General features: G+C 44.5%; 1 pseudogene; it reads left to right on the top strand.

The window, feature by feature from the left end:
* Window positions 1-345: 345 nt before the first annotated feature.
* LOC119571879 lies at window positions 346-1245 on the top strand (annotated as a pseudogene).
* The last annotated feature ends 11349 nt before the right edge of the window (window positions 1246-12594 follow it).

Below are 12594 nucleotides of genomic sequence, written 5' to 3'. Positions count from 1 at the left end.
TTTTATTATGTATTTTTATTTTTATATATATGTTTTGTGTGTGTGTGGTGTGTGTGTTTTATGTATATGTGTCATTATGCTAGCAGCATAGTTATTTCACCTTAGGTTATTTTTGTATTTTATTTTTTTTTACTTGTACTCAGTCAGTGTATATAGTGTTTGTATGCTAATTCACAGATTTCTAGTTACATTAGTGAAGATATAATTACAGAATGATTTTGGTAGATAGAACAAGAATTTAGAATTTTTAGCAAATGAGAGGTTAATGCAAACAAGATCTTCAGGAAACACCACATTTATTTTCCTTTTGTGACTGTTATTAACTGTAGGGTGTATTTCTCTTAGGTCATCGATGATGGAGGCTCAGGCACACTGGAGCAGCAGCTTGAAGCCACACGACAGAAAGCAGCCGAGGTACGAGCTAGGCGTGCGGACCTGAAGAAGATTGAGGACCTGGGACAGATTCTGGAAGAGCATCTGATTCTCGACAATCGATACACAGAACACAGGTATGTAGTTGCGAGGCCTTGAGTCGCTTGCTAAAGAGGAAAGTGAAGAATTGTACTAAGGGACAGGAGGCAAGGGTCATTGTTTGGGTGAAAAAGAATCATTAATTTAAAACTGAAAAAGTGTATAGATTCATTATTCTTCATTGAGGATCAGGTAATTTTGCCCAGGAAGGCAATTCTAGCTGGCATTGGCATCAGATTAGTATAGCAAATAAAATAATTTACGTAATTGTTTGCATAGTGTAAGGGATCAAAGAACTCTTACAGCAACTCTTACATCAAACTACCACTTTTCAGCACGGTGGGCTTGGCGCAGCAGGGGGATCAGTTGGACCAGCTTGGAATGCGAATGCAGCACAACTTGGAACAACAGATCCAAGCTCGAAACCAGTCGGGTGTGTCAGAAGATGCCCTCAAGGAGTTCAGCATGATGTTCAAGCACTTCGACAAGGAGAAGACCGGTCGCTTGAACCATGCCGAGTTCAAATCCTGTCTACGTGCTTTAGGTTACGATCTACCCATGGTTGAAGAAGGGCAGAGTGATCCTGAGTTTGAGGCCATCCGGGATGTTGTGGATCCAAACAGGGATGGCTTTGTCTCCCTGCAGGAGTACATGGCCTTCATGATCTCTAAAGAACAGAGAATGTCCACAGCTCCGAGGAGATTGAAAATGCCTTCCGTGCCATTGCGGCAGGAGACCGCCCCTATGTGTTACGGGAAGAACTATACCCGGTAAGCTCATCAAATTTTATTTCTTGTTTGAGATTTTAAAGGAAATGAAATGACAAATGTTTTTTAATTACTGGATTAGCGTAAGTCAAAAAGACAGGTAGCATATGAAATGTTGCCCAGTGCTGCTTTGATAATAATCTGATTACTAATTGTCATAGAAAATATAGTATGTATCATATTTTTAAAAGAAACTACACTTCTGGTGTTATGAATTCATAGATGTATATGATATATATAATAAATATATATATAATTTTCTCTTCTCTCTTTAGAACCTCACCAAAGAAATGGCGGACTATTGCGTCGGTCGCATGAAACCATATGTCGACCCCAAAAGCAATCTGGCGGTTCCTGGAGCCCTGGACTACATCGAGTTCACACGCACTCTGTTCTCGCAGTAGCTTGCAACACTGAGAGCTTTATCCTGTTTTTTTCTAGGTTATTCAAGAGATGCTATTTTAAAGACCATAGTCACAGTCATAAATAATATATGTGTGCACATGATAATGCATTTAGATTCCAGTACTTTTGGCAGTTAGCTTAACAGTGATCAAAATTGTGATTTGGCTTCTCACTGCAAAAGCTTTGGTAAGCTATGGCAGCTAAGCTACCATCTATAGGTGAGGTTGTGAATGAGCTACTCATAGCCAAAATTTGACACTTGTCTCCTTTTATTTTCTTCACTTTCACCTATGCAACTATCAAAACAAGAGGCTGGTCCCATCATTAACAGGCTCGCGGTAGTTATGACGAGGTCTGCATAACAGCTGTGTAGAGTCATGGTGTCTGTAAACTGCTGCCCTTGCCATGCTCAGTGTCCCCACAGTTTACTCTTGGCTTACCGTAGTGCACAGTTCTATTCCTAAAGTGTGTAGGAAAAAGTTGCACCTACAGTTTGGCTTATTTTTTTTTGGCTCCGTAATCTTAAGAGTATAGGGATGTGTTGCCCTTTTGAAAGTCTAGTAGAGAGTTTTACCATCTGGAGCTTCCGATAGAGACGGCTTTTTAAAATTGGAAGCACCTCTCCCTACTAGGATGCGAGGGTACACCTTTTAAAGTGGCTTGGTGATCAATAAAAGACACAGGGGTTTTAACACCTGGAATTGCCAGACTGACAGCTATTTACTGTGCTAGTTCCTCTCCTGTGTCTTTTAGTGAGACCACCTGGATTTTTTAAAAAAGTAAATTCATTACTGAAATTTTAAAGATGTGCATATATAAGAACAGAGAGCTGAGCAGTAGCAAGTGGGCATTAGTGGTGTTGGTGCTTTTAAAACTTACTGGGGCTTCTTTGATTTCCATAGTATTATAATGATTGGGGCCAGATATTCTTCTCCAAAAGTCATACATTTTCCTCTTTAATGTAATAAAAGCTTGTGCAGTTATCTGTTGTTTTCTTTATCCCTTGGCTGTAGGGCAAAGGAAAAGTGAAAATATAAAGAAAAATGAAAATAAGTAATGTAATATCTATACTGTATACAAACAAACATTTGCATGTATGGTATAAATTAAATGGGTAAATATATAGTTCTTTAAAATGCCCATAAGAGCTGGCGTATGAAAAGCAGAAAAAGTAAAAACAATAGTCCCTTGCCCATTGTTGTAATGGGGTTTAGGAGACAGACTGAGGCCCAATGCTGGAGATCTACCCTACCTTTGCCTTCAGCCTGCGTCTCAACAATTTTTGCTTGGTCTTTTCTTCCCCTTTCCTTTTCTTATATTCCCCAGCCCTCCCCCTGTCCACTTCCTAAGGTGCAAGAACCGTGTTGAAAGGCTGACTGCCAGTCATGAGCGGCCTAGGGGACCCATGGACACGGTATTTCCATGGTTAATTATCTAGCCCTTACCCCTCATGGGAACCCTGAGGGGTGGACCTATTAACTTCCCCGCATATTTAAGGCTTATTATGGCCAGTAATGAAGATTTTGTACCCGTAATAGGGGCACTGAGACTTGCCCTTTTATCAGCTAGGCTCTCTAACTCGAACTCCTGTGTTAGCACATTCATTTTTCTTTTAACCCCCCCCCCAATCCCTTGCCCGTTGTTGTCGTGGGGGGGCTTAGGAGGCAGAGACTGGGACCCAATGATGGGGAACTCCCCAACCTTGGGACTCAGCCCTCGACTCAACTAATTTTGCATGGTCTTTATTTTCCTTCCCACTTTTCGTTTCTATCCCTTCACCAAACCCTTCTGCTATCCACCTCCTAAGGTGTGAGAGCCGTGCTGAAAGGATGAAAGGCTGACTTTGTGCCAGTCCTGAACGGCCTGAGGGAGCCATGGGCACGGTATTCCCCTGATTTTTATCTAGCCCTTACCCCTCAAGGGGACCCTGAGGGGTGGACTGTTTTTATCCCCAACATAATCCAGGCTTACCATGGCCAGTAATGAAAACTTATCTCCACTATTAGGGGCAATGAGGCTTGCCCCTTTATCAAATAGCCCCAACGATGTAAACCCACCCGATTCCCTGACCCCAGGCTCTCCTTTGACCACGGCTCCGAACACTGCAACAACTACCCCCTCATCAATGCCTACTAGTACAGTAGCCAACAACCAATCCTTAAGGAACATTTTCCACTCTCCCAGCACGCTCAACTTCATCACCTCTACCCCCACAACCTCCAACATCAACCACCCCATCCTCCCTTATTAATACCTTACAGCCTTATTGCCCACCTCCCCATAACACTACTCCATCGTCACGCACCCGCCCTTCGACTACCCCTATCACTACAACAATATTGAATACCCTCTTCAGCGCAGCCAAATGGGACCGATTTTTCGTGATCTCTCCCACAGCTCCCTACTCTGACAACACCCTTCTCTTCCAACAATGTCTCCAAAAACAAGTAGGTAAAGTCTCTTTCCGTAGCCGACCCGACCGCTCCCGTCTTGTCACAGTAACATCCGAAAACCAAGCTATAGCATTAACAAAACTAACAGACATATATGGTAACCCCATCCTTGCAGAACCCCATCCAACCCTCAATACTTGCACCGGAACAGTTTCAATCTCCCCAGCAAATTGCCCAATCTATGACAAAGATTGGTCAGATTGTGGAGAAGACCTACGTGCCTGTCTCACAGACTATGATGCAACGTCAGTACAATGCTACTCCATTCCCCCCAGAGGTAATCGAAAGAAACCCACTAACATAGCCAAAATTACCTTCCGTAGACATGACCTTCCCTTTAACGTCTATATAGGAGGAGAATCCCTCCCTGTTCGTCCATACCAACCTCCTCCACGTCAGTGCCAAAATTGTTGGCGCCTAGGACACCCAGCCAAACATTGCCGTTCCACAGCCAGATGCCCAGTATGTGCCCAACCTGGCCATACCCGATCTAACTGCCCTGCACAATCACGCACATGTGCCAACTGTGGCGGCCCCCATAATGTATTTTATAGGGGCTGTCCCACCTACAAATTTGAGTCTGAGGTAGCAACTCTCAGATTCAAACTTGGACTCACACTACGTGAAGCCAGACAAGAAGCACGTCGACGTGGTTTCTCTCTTACTCCTTACTCCGGTAATACTGCTCATTCTACCAATTCTCCTAAACCCACCCCCCTACATCTAAACCCCCCTCTTCTACCTCCTACCTTCCCCAGTCAAACTCTTTTGCCATCCTAAATCCAGACACTCCAATCTCTACTACAGATATTTCAATCACCACCACAACCCCAACACCTTCCCTTCTCCCTCCTCGCACTACCCATAACAGACACAACAAACGTTCCACCCCCTCTTCCCCTACCACACAATCACCTCCACCTTCCTCTACTCCTTTGCTTGAGACACCAGTCCTCTCTTCCCCCCCTCACAAGAAATCCTATATCCCCCAAACTCCCAAACCAACTCCTTAGAAGAAACCATTGAAAATATTCAAGATTACCTAATGAAAACTGACACTCAACCTCCAAATCTTACAACTCCTGCTCCTTCCACACTCCAAGTAACTGCTGATATCCATCCTCCTCCTAACGATATCCCCCCTACACCCAATCCTTCTACCCCCTCCAACACAGCCCATCCCCCCCGACCCCAACCCCGCCCACATTATCCCTCCCACCATCCCCTCTATCCCTTCCACTCCCTCCTGGATACACACGTGAATCCCTTATGTCACAAGTATCCCCTTCCTCAGATCCTCCATCTCCTAATACCCCTCCTAGTAGAACACCAACTCCCACACCTCTCCCATCTCAGACCTCTCAGTCCTTTTCCCACCCTCTAGCTGCTTCCCCCCTCAAAATCAGTAAAGTATAACTATCCTTCATTGGAATATTCGCGGTTTCCGCTCCCACAGACCTGACCTTCGTCATATCCTTTCCTCTTATAGTCCATCTATTGTATGCCTTCAAGAGACCTTTCTAACACATCCTCCAATACCAATCCCCAATTATCATTTTGTCTCATCCCCACATTCCCTTTATGTCTCATCCATACTTATCAATCAGAAAATAACTTATGTCACACCTCCCTTTCAAACCAATGTCCCTTGCACAGTTATCCGTATCTTCCTTCATCGTTGGATCACAGTGATATCAGTCTACTTCTCCCCATCCCACCCCATTGACTTTGTTGCTTTTGAAAATCTAATTTCCCAACTTCAACCGCCTTTCCTCATAGTTGGTGACTTTAACTGCCGCCACACTCTATGGGGTGATTCTATCACAAACTCCCGAGGCCGCTCTCTAGAGCGCTTCCTCTCCACAGCTGACCTTACTATACTAAATTCAGATCGCCCCACACACTTTGATACACGCACGCAATCTTTTTCATGCATTGACCTCTCTCTATGTTCCCCTTCTCTTCATTTAGATTTCCACTGGTCAGTCTTAGACCACTTTCCCTATAGTGACCACTTTCCAGTTCTTCTTTCTCCTACTTCATACGTACCACTCCCTAACTCCCCACGCTGGTGCTTTGATAGAGCCGACTGGCATGCTTTCACTTCACTCTCTGCTATTCATACCCCTCCATCCTCCCTCACCTCCATTTCAGAAATGATACAGTATTTCACAAATACAGTCTTAAGAGCTGCACATACAGCTATCCCTCGAACCTCAAGACCATATACCTCCAAATGTGTTCCATGGTGGAATTCTGATTGCACTAAAGCACTTCGCTTAAAACGTGCAGCCTGGAACAGTTACCGCTACAAAAGAGGTACTCCAAATCAACTATCAGCCCTTATCTCCTTTAAAAGAGCATCTGCCTATCTTCGTCGTACAATCCGGAATTGTAAAACAAATAGCTGGCGAAATTATGTTTCATCAATTACATCCTCTACATCTATCTCAAATGTTTGGCGCTGATCCATAAACTATCAGGCAAACATCCCCCCCATCCTGCCCCTGTCCTCCATATTCGAAATACCCTCATTTCTGATCCTCTCCAAGTCGCTAATGAACTGGGTGATTATTTCAGCCAGGTCAGTAGTGGTTCTCACCTATTTTCACACTTCTCTTCTATTAAGACCACCAGAGAACGTACCCCCATTACCTTCACCCCATCCTCTGATGAGTCCTATAATGCCCCATTTTTTTCCTCTGAACTCATTACTGCCCTACAATCGTGCCGTAACACATGAAGGCCCTGACGGTATTCACTACCGTATGCTCCGGCAACTCCCATCTTCCTCCTTATCCTTCCTATTAAAAATTTACAACCACATATGGACATCAGGAAATTTCCCTTCTAATTGGCGAGAAGCTCTTATCCTTCCCTTCCTGAAACCCAATAAATCGGGTACCCTTCCTCAAGACTATCGCCCCATCGCACTAACTAGCTGCTTGTGCAAACTATTAGAGCGAATGGTGAACTTCCGCTTAATGTGGTATCTTGAATCTCACAATCTTCTCTCTCCTTCCCAATTCGGTTTTCGCCGTGCCAGAAGCACAGCTGACCCCCTTGCTCATTTTGAGACATATATTACATCTGCATTTGCACGCCATGAATCCGTACTAGCTATTTTTTTTTTATCTAGAAAAAGCATATGATACGACATGGCGGTACCATATTCTCCAACAATTGTCCTCTCTAGGCATACGTGGAAACATGGGTGTCTTCATAAAGTCCTTCCTCTCCCAACGCACTTTCCAGGTCAAAATCGCCTCTGCCACATCATCTTTCTTTCCCCAAATCGAAGGTGTCCCACAAGGCAGTGTGCTCAGTACCACTTTATTCCTTCTTGCTGTTAATGATATTGTCTCAGTTATACCACCAGGAGCCCGGTCATCACTATATGTTGATGATTTAACCATCTATGCCTCTGACACATCCATACCAAATCTCTACCAATTTCTTCAATCTGCAATCTCATCAGTATCTTCCTGGGCCACAAACCATGGCTTCCGCTTCTCTACCTCTAAATCTTTCTCCATTCTTTTCTCTCGCTCACGTGTAGGTCCCCTACCCCCATTCTTCTTATATGACACTCCACTCCAATGCCGTCCCTCTGGCAAATTCCTAGGTGTCATTTTTGACTCCAAACTGTCCTGGCGAGACCATATTCTACACATTAAAGAAAAAGCTCTCCGCCATCTTCGAATCTTAAAAACTCTATCCCATATATCATGGGGCTCAGATCGCAAAACTCTCCTTCATCTTCATGTTACTTTGATCCTCTCCACTCTAGATTATGGATGCCATATCTACTCCTCTGCCTCAACTTCTCTCCTTGCCCATCTTGATACAATCCATCACTGTGGTCTTCGCTTAGCACTAGGTGCCTTTCGCTCCTCCCCAGTTGAGAGCCTGTACACTGAATCAGGCATACCATCTCTATCTCGACGTCGTGCCCTTCTCTCTCTCCGATACTATGTTCGATTCCACCAATTTTCCCTCACTAAACTAACTATCCCACAACCCCTACTTCTTACCTTAGCTTCATCTCCACGATTACCTACTCCTTTCTCCACTCGCATGGATACCCTCCTCTCCCATTCCCCTTTCCCCCATCTCCAACCTCTCCCGTTCTCTGTCCATTCCATCCCTCCATGGCTTATACCTCACCCCCATATTTGCTCTTCTGTTTCCCCGACCCACCAAAATCAAATATCCCTCCTACTGTCCTCACACATTTCCTTGACCATGTCTCCAATCATTCCTCTAGTATTCACGTATATACTGATGGCTCCAAATCCACCTCCGGTGCTGGTTTTGCAGTAATCTTCCCAACTCGTACTTTCAAATACTCCCTTCCTCCTGAATCCAGTGTCCTTACTACAGAACTGTATGCACTCCTTTTTGCTCTAAAACACATATACTCACTCTCCTCTTCCTCTTTTACAATTTTTACTGACTCCCGTAACTCATTAACTCTCATAAAGTCAATACACACCACCAACCCACTTGTTTGTAAGATCCAGAACTGGTTGTTCTACCTGTCCACACGCCATAAAACAATCAAATTTTGCTGGGTGCCCAGCCATGTTGGAATCCCGGCAATGAACAGGCAGATACACTAGCACCCCACGCCTCTATGTCCACATCATACCAACCACGCTTCTCACGTATCCCAGCCACGGATTATTACCCACACTTTAAGACCTTCTTGTATAATCGATGGCAATCTTTTTGGTCAAGCCTCCGCACTAATAAATTACATTCTGTAAAACTATCAATCTCCTCCTGGTCAACTCCATTTCATCGGAACAGACGCTGGGAGACCGCTCTCGCCCGATTATGCATTGGCCACACCCGTCTAACACACTCCTATCTGATGTCACAATCTGATCCACCCTTATGTTCCTTATGTAATGTTCCCCTTTCAATCCCACACATCCTATTGTCGTGCCCACGTTTTGAACAACCCGTACCTCTACTTTCCCCCACCTATCCTCCCTTCACCGACCTCCCAACCTATCAGACATCCTTACAGAATCCCACACTTTCTGCTTCAACAACCTATTCTCTTTCCTCAAACGCATACATATCCTTCATCTAATCTAACTCCTTACCACAACCGATCCTAACCCTTTCACTCTCCAATTCCTTTGCCCAGCTTAGACAACTAATCACTAACTCAACCACCCTTCCCTAACATTAACTATAGTGCTACATGACCTTAGATGTCTAGCACATTTCTCTTGCTTTTAACCATTAACCATTAACCATTTTCTTTTAACCATCAAACATTAACTCCTGATTTGCTGACCCTTGACTCTCCTTTGATCACGGCTCTCCTTTGATACACCCTCCTCCTCGATACGTGCAGTCAACCCATCCTGAATCATCTACCCAGGTTATAACGCTACCTTTCTCACTCCAAATATCCTCCAACCCACCTGCACAATCGTCCTCCTTTTCTACCTTCTCCCATTCCGTTGCCCGTAGTGTTCGGAGACGAGGACTGAGACCAATGCTAGGGATCTCCCCTTCTTTGGGCCTCAGGCCTCAAGTCTTTTCCTCTCCCCCCTCTCTTCTCCCAACCCCTTCTACTATCCACTTCTTAAGATGTGAGAGCCGTGTTGAAAGAATGAAAGGCCGACTTCCATAATGATGTAGGGAGGACGTGTTCCCGCTGTGATGGTACTGCTGGTTTGGTTCTTGGCAATAAAGTTAAAGTTGTCGCAAATTCTAAACAATTTCTGCGGGGGGCTACGCCAGCTATGGTAGCTGACGTGGCTCAGGGAGGAGCGAGGCGTCCTGCCATGATCGCAAGGGCGAGCGGTCTGTGTCGACTGCTCAGAAATTTCTATGAATAAACTTTGTTTTGAAACCTTTCATATTGGAAAACATCAAAGAATTTGGATGAACACAAATTCAGATACATATGGTCAACATGATGGTTTCGTGAGGAAGGAACAAGGGTATCTTATATACGGTTGTATGTGAGAAAAGTTATGGTGTTTACAAGAATAAAAAGCTTCGTGATATGGAGACAGAAATGCTGAGGATTCATAAAACAAAGACATTTGAATATTAATAATAGCGATAACATACTTAGTGATTCAAAATATTTTCTAACGAAGATTTTGAGTATACATAAGACATAATTATGAATAAAGACATCAGAATAACAGAACAGGAATGGCATACGAGTAATAAGGGTTGAATTAGCGTGTTCTAAGGTCACTTCGTCATTGTCACGGTTGTAGACCTGTTGGAGTCGGCTGAGGACAGTGGAGTTAAGATAAGAAACGTATGGCTTTTCTGGTAAGTGAGGCGAGAAAGATCACGAGAACAAGGCACTATAACTTTGCCAGTCATGAACGGCTTGGGGGAGTCATAGGCACGGTATTCCCCTTTATAGTTGCCTAACCCATATCCCTCGAGGGGACGGCATTGGGTGAACTGTCTCTCTCCCCAAAATACCCTAGGCTTATCATGGTCGGTAATGAAGAGTTTATACCCTTATAAGGGGCAATGAGGCTTCCCCCTACATCAAATAGCCCCCCTGATTAAAATTCTCGCGGTTCTCGCAGGGTCTCCTTTGACCACGACTCTGGACACTGCTACTACTACCCCTCCTCAATGCCTACTATCACATCACTCAACCTCTAGGGGACATTCCAACTCCCAACATTGTCAACTTCATCCCCTCTACCCCCACAACTTTCTTTAGCTACCCCATCCTGCCTCGGGTGTCAGAAAATGGCTGATCTCATATTAAACAGACTCTGTAATAGACATTTGCAAGTACTTATTAACACATGACAACTTAGATGTACTTTTATGATACCCATATTTTGTTGGCTGTTAATACTTCTCCCTAGTTTCTGTTGTTTATTATTTATGTATTCATTTCATCTTTCCATCTGCAACTAATACATTGCGTGGCTGCGTGTCACGAATACTTTGTAGCCAAGATTTAATTTGTGTTGCAGAGGCTTGTCGCTCACTGAGCGAAATAAATTGATGAAAACTAAAACAAATACCCCACCCTCCCGTATTAATACTCTACAACCTCTCCGCAACACTGCTCCCTTTTCCCCGTCCTTCTGCTACCCAAACTTCTACAAACATCTTAAATAGCCTGTTCAGCTCAGCCAAATGGGACCGATTTTTCGTGATCCTCCCAACAGCTCCTTACTCTGACAACACACTCTTCTTCCAGCAATGTCTCAAAAAACAAGTTTCCTTCCGATCGTTCCCGTCTTGTCATTGATCGTTCCTGTCTTACATCTGAAACCCAAGCGATAGCATTATCAACCCTGACAGACACCGACCTCCCAACCTATCAGACATCCTTACAGAATCCCACACTTTCTGCTTCAACAACCTATTCTCTTTCCTCAAACGCATACATATCCTTCATCTAATCTAACTCCTTACCACACCCGACCCTAACCCTTTCACTCACCAATTCCTTTGCCCAGCTTAGACAACTAATCACTAACTCAACCACCCTTCCCTAACATTAACTATAGTGCTACATGACCTTAGATGTCTAGCACATTTATCTTGCTTTTAACCATTAACCATTAACCCTGACAGACAAATCCATTTCTGCCGAACCTCATCCCACCCACAATACTTGCACCGGATCTGTCTCCATCTCCCCAATAAACTGCCCTGTCTATGACAAAAATTGGTCAGATTCCAGAGAAGACTTACTCGCCTGCCTCATGGACGCAGTATCAGTACAGTGCTACACCATTCCCCTTAGAGGCCATCGTAAGAACCCCACCAACACTGCCGATTACTTTCCGTAGACATGGCCTCCCCATTATTGTTTACATTGATGGAAAATCCCTCCCTATCCGACCATACCACCCTCCCCCTGTCAATGTCACAATTGTTGGCGTCTAGGACATCCTGCCAAACACTGCCTTCCATAGCCCGATGTCCTCTTTGTGCCCAACCTAGTCATAATCGATCAAATTGCTCTGCACAGTCACGCATATGTGCCAATTTGTGGCGGCCCCCATAACGTATTTTATAGGGCTGCCCCATCTACAAGTCTGAGTCTGAGGTGGCAACCCTCAAGATTCAGAATTGGCCTCACTCTGCGCGAAGCCAGGCAGGCAACACGTCCATGGGATTTTTTTTCTTACTCCCTACTCCAATAATATTGCTCGTTCTGCCCCTCCCCCTCCCCCAAGATGTTCCTACACCCTCCCCTACACTTATTCCTCCTCCATCTTACATTCCCACTTCTACCCCTACCTCCACCAGTCAATTTTTTTTGCCATTGTAAATCCAGACACTGCAATATCCACCGCTGCCCCAACACCCCCCCCCCCTCTCCCTCTTCACACTACCCGTAGCAAACAGTCTAAGCATTCCACTCCTTCTTCTTCCACACACTCACCTTCACCTACCTCTGCCTTTACAACTTAGACACCAGTCTCCTCTTCCCCCCTCATAAGAAAACACCCCAACCAACTCAATATATTCAA

Source organism: Penaeus monodon, unplaced genomic scaffold, assembly GCF_015228065.2.
Source record: "Penaeus monodon isolate SGIC_2016 unplaced genomic scaffold, NSTDA_Pmon_1 PmonScaffold_8442, whole genome shotgun sequence".
NCBI classification, from domain to species: domain Eukaryota; kingdom Metazoa; phylum Arthropoda; class Malacostraca; order Decapoda; family Penaeidae; genus Penaeus; species Penaeus monodon.
The sequence above is the reverse complement of the archived record's forward strand: the minus strand, read 5'-3'. Positions and strand labels throughout refer to the sequence as shown.